The following is a 9261-nucleotide window of genomic DNA, read 5'->3' on the forward strand; positions in this document are numbered from 1 at the left end:
ATACTGACCAACCCTGTTTGCTGACTGTCTCTGTGCTGTTGCATTGACTGCAGTGACTGATGGTCATTGCTCGTCTCCTCCAGCAGGAGGCGCTGCAGGACAAACAAAGTTAAATAGTTTTCTGATGGGATTGATACAAATCAGAAGCCGTTCTGAAGCTGTTGTAACATGTAAACACATTGTTGTTGATGGTGTGTGTTGTTGAAGAGTGTTTGAGTGTAAAAAGACTGGGTCCCGCTGTATTACTCAGGCTGCACTACAGCGTCTATTCACAGGCGCGATCCCACTACTGAGCGGCACGGGGGCTTTGACCTGCTCCGTCTCCGACCTGGGCCGGTGCACCCCTCCTTAGACGACCTGGTGGTCCCGGGCTCCCCCAGGAGCACCATATCGATACCGAACTTAGTGCGGACACCCGATCGGCATAGTCCGCTGCAGCTCAGAGCTCCTGAGCTCAAACGCTCCGCCAGCCTCAGCCTCCCGGTAACTTGGATTACAGGCGCGCGCCACCGCACCCGGCGAGAGACTCTTCATTCATGGAGGTTTTCCTGTTTACAAACGTGACGTCATCAGGAAGCACGAGGCGGCATCTAGCAACGAAAATAAAACCTGCAGCTGCAGAGATGAAGACTGGTCAGTGTTTTTGATTTTCTTAAAACAATCCTTCATTTATGAAAACCTCATTTCATTGAGGTGTATCAAAGCTGTGTGTTCACTTGGAAACAAAAGAGGAGATATTGGACTCTGATGCTACTTGTGGAAAATGCCAGATAAACTAACAAGATATTATTCTCTGCAATTTTTATTTGTTTTCATTTTTTATTCTAATGCATTTATTTATTCATGCCAACTATTTATATTTATTTTCTTTCAGTTAATCAAATAGCCTATTTGTGGACATCACGCTGCAGGTTTAATATTTGCGTTTCTCTGCAATTTTTTTTGTTTGCAGTATCTCTATATATTTTTCTACAGTTCTCTTAATTAGAAAAGAAACATTGGTTTATCCTGTCCAATAGAAACCAATAACTTCACATTTTATACAGGTCTGTAATTTCTAGACGTATTTTGCTCGAACACGTATCAACAGACTATAATTGGGCCATTTCTACAATTTTTAGACATTTTAAAATGTGACCATTTTTGACAAAAATCCTCATATGACCTCATCCAGAGAATGGCTCCTGTGCTCCATGTGTTTTTAATACATTAACTTGAAAACTGTGTCAAACAGCAAACCTGTCTGATTTGTAGAAATCTGTGAAGGTCACTGACCTTTAGATTCTCAGTGATCCTGTTGTCATATCCAGAAATTTAAATAAGCCTCATTAATGAAGTTACTGGTGCTCTGTCACATGTGTAAAATGAATTTGGAGACACAAATATTGATCCTTCTGCTCTTTATCGCTAAAATTCCAGAGTGTGTTTCCTTGAATAAATGAAATAGCTTTCTGTCCTGTCAATTTTATTTTTATATGGATTTTTGCATGCACCATCTTACAATATTTACAGGTGAGACAGCGTTGTGTGCATGGAAGTGCACCATCTTCACCATATGAATATACTGAACACACTTTTTACTATCAACAGAACACATGTTAAGCCAGTAGTAAAGGCCTCAGTCTGTTGTTAGATTTAGATTTTGGTGTTGATGTTCTGCAGCTTTTTTTCAGCAGGTTTAACGGTTCACTGGAGAAGTTTTCCTGATGAATCAAGGGAAATAAAGCAAGTGTTACAGGACAGTGTTAACTATTTACAGTCCTGTCTGTTCTTGTCATCCTGGATGGTTTTATTTTCTCCATCAAGTTCTTTGAATGATTGAGAAAAACAACAACATAGGAGAAAGCCCAGTTAGTTTAATCCCAGTGCTGCTGCATTCAGTTGACGGTAATGGCAGTGACTGATGGTCATTGGTCGTCTCCTCCAGCAGGAGGCGCTGCAGGACAAACAAAGTTAAATAGTTTTCTGATGGGATTGATACAAATCAGAAGCCGTTCTGAAGCTGTTGAAACATGTAAACACATTGTTGTTGATGGTGTGTGTTTGTTGAAGAGTGTTTGAGTGTAAAAAGACTGGGTCCCGCTGTATTACTCAGGCTGCACTACAGCGTCTATTCACAGGCGCGATCCCACTACTGAGCGGCACGGGGGCTTTGACCTGCTCCGTCTCCGACCTGGGCCGGTGCACCCCTCCTTAGACGACCTGGTGGTCCCGGGCTCCCCCAGGAGCACCATATCGATACCGAACTTAGTGCGGACACCCGATCGGCATAGTCCGCTGCAGCTCAGAGCTCCTGAGCTCAAACGCTCCGCCAGCCTCAGCCTCCCGGTAACTTGGATTACAGGCGCGCGCCACCGCACCCGGCGAGAGACTCTTCATTCATGGAGGTTTTGTTGTTTACAAACGTGACGTCACCAGGGGGGCACGAGGCAGCATCTAGCGACGAAAATAAAACCTGCAGCTGCAGAGCTGAAGACTGATCAGTGTTTTTGATTTTCCTAAAACAATCCCTCACTTTGAAAACCTGATTTCATTGAGGTGTATCAAAGCTGTGTGTTTGCTTGGAAACAAAGGAGGAGATATTGTCCTCTGAAGCTACTTGTGGAAAATGCCAGATAAACTAACAAGATATTATTGTCTGCAATTTTTGTTTGTTTGCAGTATTTCTATATATTTTTCTACAGTTCTCTTAATTAGAAAAGAAACATTGGTTTATCCTGTCCAATAGAAACCAATAACTTCACATTTTATACACCTCTGTAATTTCTAGCCGTATTTTGCTCGAACACGTATCAACAGACTATAATTGGGCCATTTCTACAATTTTTAGACATTTTAAAATGTGACCATTTTTGACAAAAATCCTCATATCACCTCATCCAGAGAATGGCTCCTGTGTTCCATGTGTTTTTAATACATTAACTTGAAAACTGTGTCAAACAGCAAACCTGTCTGATTTGTAGAAATCTGTGAAGGTCACTGACCTTTAGATTCTCTGTGATCCTGTTGTCATATCCAGAAGTTTAAATAGGCCTCATTAATGAAGTTACTGGTGCTCTGTCACATGTGTAAAATGAATTTGGAGACACAAATATTGATCCTGCTGCTCTTTATGGCTAAAATTCCAGAGTGCGTTTCCTTAATAAATGAAATAACTTTCTGTCCTGTCAAGTTTATTTTTATATGGATTTTTGCATGCACCATTTTACAATATTTACAGGTGAGACAGCGTTGTGTGCATGGAAGTGCACCATCTTCACCATATGTATATACTGAATGCACTTTTTACTATTAACAGAACACATGTTAAGCCAGTAGTAAAGGCCTCAGTCTGTTGTTAGATTTTGGTGTTGATGTTCTGCAGCTTTTTTTCAGCAGGTTTAACGGTTCACTGGAGAAGTTTTCCTGATGAATCAAGGGAAATAAAGCATGTGTTACAGGACAATGTTAACTATTTACAGTCCTGTCTGTTCTTGTCATTCTGGATGGTTTTATTTTCTCCATCAAGTTCTTTGAATGATGGAAAAAAACAACAACATAGGAGAAAGCCCAGTTAGTTTACTCCCAGTGCTGCTGCATTCAGTGTAGTTATTGACGGTAATGGCAGTGACTGATGGTCATTGTTTGTCTCCTCCAGCAGGAGGCGCTGCAGCACATACAAACACAACTAGTTTCTGATGAAAACAATAAAAATCAGAAGCCGTTCTGAAGCTGCTGTAAAGTGTAAACACATTGCTGCTGATCGTGTGTGTTGTTGAAGAGTGTTTGAGTGTAAAAAGACTGGGTCCCGCTGTATTACTCAGGCTGCACTACAGCGTCTATTCACAGGCGCGATCCCACTACTGAGCGGCACGGGGGCTTTGACCTGCTCCGTCTCCGACCTGGGCCGGTGCACCCCTCCTTAGACGACCTGGTGGTCCCGGGCTCCCCCAGGAGCACCATATCGATACCGAACTTAGTGCGGACACCCGATCGGCATAGTCCGCTGCAGCTCAGAGCTCCTGAGCTCAAACGCTCCGCCAGCCTCAGCCTCCCGGTAACTTGGATTACAGGCGCGCGCCACCGCACCCGGCGAGAGACTCTTCATTCATGGAGGTTTTCCTGTTTACAATTGTGACGTCATCAGGAAGCACTAAGCAGCATCTAGCGACGAAAATAAAACCCGCAGCTGCAGAGCTGAAGACTGATCAGTGTTTTTTTATTTTATTTTTAATGAATACAGTCAAAGACTAAGTGTCATTACTTTATCATCTTGTAATATAAATAAAATTTAGCACCTGAACAAAACAGTATAATATAACATAATAAAGTTAATATAGAATCATTATTAAATACAATAAAATTAAGTAAATATAGTATAATATACTGTATATAAATCATGTTATAGTATTGCATAATATGGTGTAGCTGAGCCAAAATGTTGTTCATTTTATTTCTATTATTATTTATTTTTGTGAACATTCTCAAAACCTGTGTGTGATATTTGTTGTGTTTATAGTTATTTAGCTGAATGTCTGTATGGTTCCATTTCACCTGTAGCATAGGGGGACCTTAATTAGGGGTGCACATAAACATGAGTGACGTAGGCACAGACTCCCGGCAAAACTCCTGAAGCTGTTGTAATGGTAAGACGTGTGTTGGTGCTCATCATATTATTTAAACTAGCTTGCTTAAAAGTGATTTGTTGTGGTTTAAACTGTGAAGATGCAACAGTTAACATGCCCTTGAGTTTTACTGTTGGTCTTTTAAACTGAAAAACTTCCAGTATTTGTGTTCAAATATATCGTAGATTTCGCTTCATTTGCATATCCTTTGACTCGCTTCAGGAGACACTGTGAGAGAGCCTGCAGCTCCGTGTGCATGTACTGCCTGTCCCCTGTGCTACTGTTTATAGGTGCGTCAAGGTTTTTCATCTGTTTTGTGATAGTTTTGTGTATTTTTATATAAGGACTGCATTAGCCAGTAGCCTGACAGAAGAAAATATTTTATTTGAGAATGTATTTTTATTTCTTCTTCTGAAAAAGTGCTTTTATTAATTTGTAAATTAGACAAAAATAGATTTATTTGAGTGGATATCAGTTTTGTTTTTATTGTAGGTGCAACCATTATGAGGGTATACATTTTAGTATACACACTTTTTGTTCATATTAATATTTTGTTTGTTTACTTGAGAAAACAAAGCCTGTAGCTCCGTGTGCATGTACTGACTGTCCCCTGTGCTACTGTTTATAGAATAAATGTGCAGATCCTGACTTCCTGGTGACTGGTGTCCTTTTCTCTGTAAGCAACCATTTTAAGGCCGCTACAGTGGTATCAGTAATAACTGTATTTATTAGGCATGCAATAGTGGCAATGGAGAGGGAGAGTAGTGTTAGTGTGGACATTGTGGAAGGGGACAGAGCTGGGAGTCAGGTTTCATTTCTCTGATTGATTGTCGGTATTTTCAAAGGCATTTCTGTCTGCACCCATTGATAATGCCCCTTGGAAATCTAAAATTAACTGAGAGGTTCCAAACTAATCTGCCTTACCAAATTAGTCTGGTGATGGTAGGTTCCCATCAAGTCAATAAAGTCACATCAGATAACTTCTCCCTTATTGACAATTTGGGCTGTGGTGCTATAACAATTTAACATTTAATCTTAATTTGGAAAAACCATCAGTTATAGTAAACATTACTACTAATATGAAATTATATACATTTAACAACGTCCAACAACAGCAAAGTAAGACAAACTAATTAGCAATATACATATCATTTGTATTTGTCATATCTTTTATATTTGATACTTTAAGTACATTTTGATACTTTTGTACTTTGACTTAAGTAAGTTTTGAATGCAGGACGTCTACTTGTTGTGGAGTAATTTCACAGTGTGGTATTAGTACTTTTACTTAAGTAAGGGATCTGAATACTTCTACCACCTCTGTACATAAGTAACGTCTTTAATTTAATTAATTAAATAAATAAACCTGGTTTGGTGGCGTCATCGTCGGTCCTGTCCAATCAGAGAAGAGCCTCTGCTGCCTCGAGCGCAGGCTGCGGACAGTCTCGAGCGTCTCTCAGCCGCCAACCGTCAACGGTAAGTTCCCTGATCTCCGTTTCTCCCGGTGAACCGGCGGATATTCAGCCGGTAATGTACCGGGACTCAGACCACAGCATTTCACCGGGATAACGTCCTGGCTTGATCTTTGTCACTTTTTTAACATCTTTAGAGGCTCTCTTTAGCAGCTAACAGCAGCTAGCTTCTGCTAGCGCTAACGTTAGCCCGACCGTCAGTTTAGAAGTAAAACGGTTTGTTCTGTTTCTCTGATGGAACGTCATGGCCCGGATTTTAAACACTTCCGGATGAAGTTCACAGGTGGTCGACGTCATGAGGAGATGATTTAGGCAAATGTGGATAAGTAGCTCAGATAGGAATTCACAATGTAGAACAATAAATATGTGAAGTGCAACAAGGGACACAATAGTTAGACACTTTCTGATTTGGATTTGTTTTGCATTTCAAAAACCAGTGATGCCATTGCCATTGCTTTGTCATTCTCTTTTATCATTGCATGCATCACTAAAAATAATCTAAAAACAAAACAAAATATCTTTGATTGTGATGAATATACATTAATTAGGGACATAATTAAATATATTACAATACAATCATACTAAAAAAGTTCTAAAAAAAACCCAAATTAAAGGTTTGATCCAGATCAAAATCAAGATTGGATTACAAGATTTGATCCAATCCGTTATCCAAAATTCGAGCAGATTACTTTTGAAAAACCGGGCCCAGAGGATGCACAGACTGTATAAAGTATCTCTGATAACATTCTGAGATGAAGTTTTAAAAACTGTTTTCATGAAGTTATGCTAACATATCCTGCTGTTATTATATATATATATATATATATATATATAAGTGTTCAGGAGCAGAAACTGTATGTTAGTTATTGTCAGAGTCAAACTGATAAAGGAAGGTTGACGAGTTATTAGAGTTGAAGTTTAGTCTATGGAAAGTTAAAAAAGGTGTTTGTTGTGATTCCTCCAGCAGGTGCTCAGTGTGTCAGTGTGTGTGCATCAGTGATGAGCAGCAGAAGCCGCAGGTCCTGGTGAGAGCTGATGTACACAACACACCTGTAACACATCTGTAATACACCTGACACACACCTGTAACACACCTGCATCATACCTGACACACACCTGTAACACAACTGTAATACACGCCTTTCACTGTATTTGGGCTTAATCTAATTGTGTATAAACATTAATTAATGAGGTAATGTTGGAATTAAAATGGATGCACTGATTGTAAAAACCATTCAGTCTTTTTTTGTTTTAAACATCACTGAGGCCGAATTAATATAAAATCATCAAAACTCACTGAAACACTTTCCTCCGATGCGGTCGGTCCTTGGTGGGTTTCTGCAGCGAGTTTTGTCTCTATGAGTGTTGTTTATTTTCTTATAATATAATAATGATCCAAAATGATGTGAAGTTGCATATTTTTAATAGAAAAAATAAATATTCTCTTTGGAGAGGACCCCCAGCATAAAGGGAGAGTTCAGCTCAATCCATCAGGTCCAGGGAGAGTCCAGCTCCACCCATCGGCTCCAGGGAGAGTCTAGCTCTGTCCAGCAGGTCCAGGGAGAGTCTAGCTCCGTCCAGCAGGTCCAGGGAGAGTCTAGCTCTGTCCAGCAGGTCCAGGGAGAGTCTAGCTCCGTCCAGCAGGTCCAGGGAGAGTCTAGCTCCATCCAGCAGGTCCAGGGAGAGTCTAGCTCCGTCCAGCAGGTCCAGGGAGAGTCCAGCTCCCTCCAGCAGATCCAGGGAGAGTCCAGCTCCCTCCAGCAGATCCAGGGAGAGTCCAGCTCCATCCAGCAGGTCCAGGGAGAGTCTAGCTCCGTCCAGCAGGTCCAGGGAAAGTCCAGCTCCGTCCCTGGCTGTGAGGAGTTCGGCTGCCTCCTGCGTGATGGGCCGATAGAGTGGTTGTGTCAGCAGCCTGTCGGTTTCCTGCACTCTCCAGAATGTCCTGCATACATCCTGAACTCCTTCAAGGTAAGGACTGACCCACAATCACTCTGAGACCAACAAACATTTTCAAGTACTCAGATTCCTCTGGATGAGTTAAGGTATAACTCTGGTCAAAGTTTACATTTATTTTCTTCATGTTCAGCCTCAGACCAGTAAGACCACAGTCTGGTATCTGTTCTTCATCTTCTTGGGTTGTTAAAACACATGAACACACTTGTGTTTTGGCGTTGTGTTGACAGCTGAACGACGAGCTGCAGCTTGTGATGTTTGGGATGACGGAGGACCAGATGAGTATGACGGAGCAGGCCCGGCGCCTCATGGAGTCCTGATCATCACCAACCATCAGGTGAATCAGTGTAGAATCAGCACCAAAATATCATAAAGTACACATGAGAAATACTTTTAAAATACTGTTTAAAAATACAACACCAGCCAGAACGCACAGAGGTAGAGCGCTTTAGCTCCACCTGCTGGGAGAGTCCCGCCACATCACCTGATCAATAATTCTTTGAACTAACCGGAGTCACATTTCTCTCATCAGGTTTCAACTTCATCAGCTGAGACAGTAACCTGCTGCTGTGACTTCATATTATTAGTATTATTTTGATCAATATAAATGATCTCTTCATTCTGCTGAGTCAGCATATTAATTCTTATTAGTTTTAATGTTCACTGCAGTCTCATCAGTTCAGCTAATGTTTTATTGATTTATTGAGCAGTTTACATTTTCTTGATTTTATTTTAATATTTTTTATTGAAACTGTATTTTAACAAAAACAGGAAAAAGATTTTAATCAACTGAACGAACTTTTTTAACCATTTTTAGTAATTCAGAATTATTTCATTTTTTATACTACATTTTTATGAATATGTATTCGCTTAGTATATTTATATATTTGTCTTTAAATCTGTCGGCATGATTTCCTCATAAACACAGACACTTTATATTTAAAACTAAATGTTGCACTTTGGATGGAAACTGAGAAAAGATAGCAGCGTGTGACTGAATATTAACTGTAATTTATTATTTTTTGTTTGAATTCAATCTTACAGTGAATGTTTGGTGCTAAACACAGTCAGCATTTATTGAAACTGTTTTGCACAGAAAAATAAACTTGAATTGTATCAACTTTGTTTTAAACTCTTTGATAAACTGTGAAATGTGAGATAAATCATTGAAAGAAAACTTTGGACTCAGAACATTTTTATATTACACATCACTTTTCAATAAAACTCATATT

The sequence above is a fragment of the Centropristis striata genome, chromosome 20, assembly GCF_030273125.1.
Source record: "Centropristis striata isolate RG_2023a ecotype Rhode Island chromosome 20, C.striata_1.0, whole genome shotgun sequence".
Lineage (NCBI taxonomy): Eukaryota > Metazoa > Chordata > Actinopteri > Perciformes > Serranidae > Centropristis > Centropristis striata.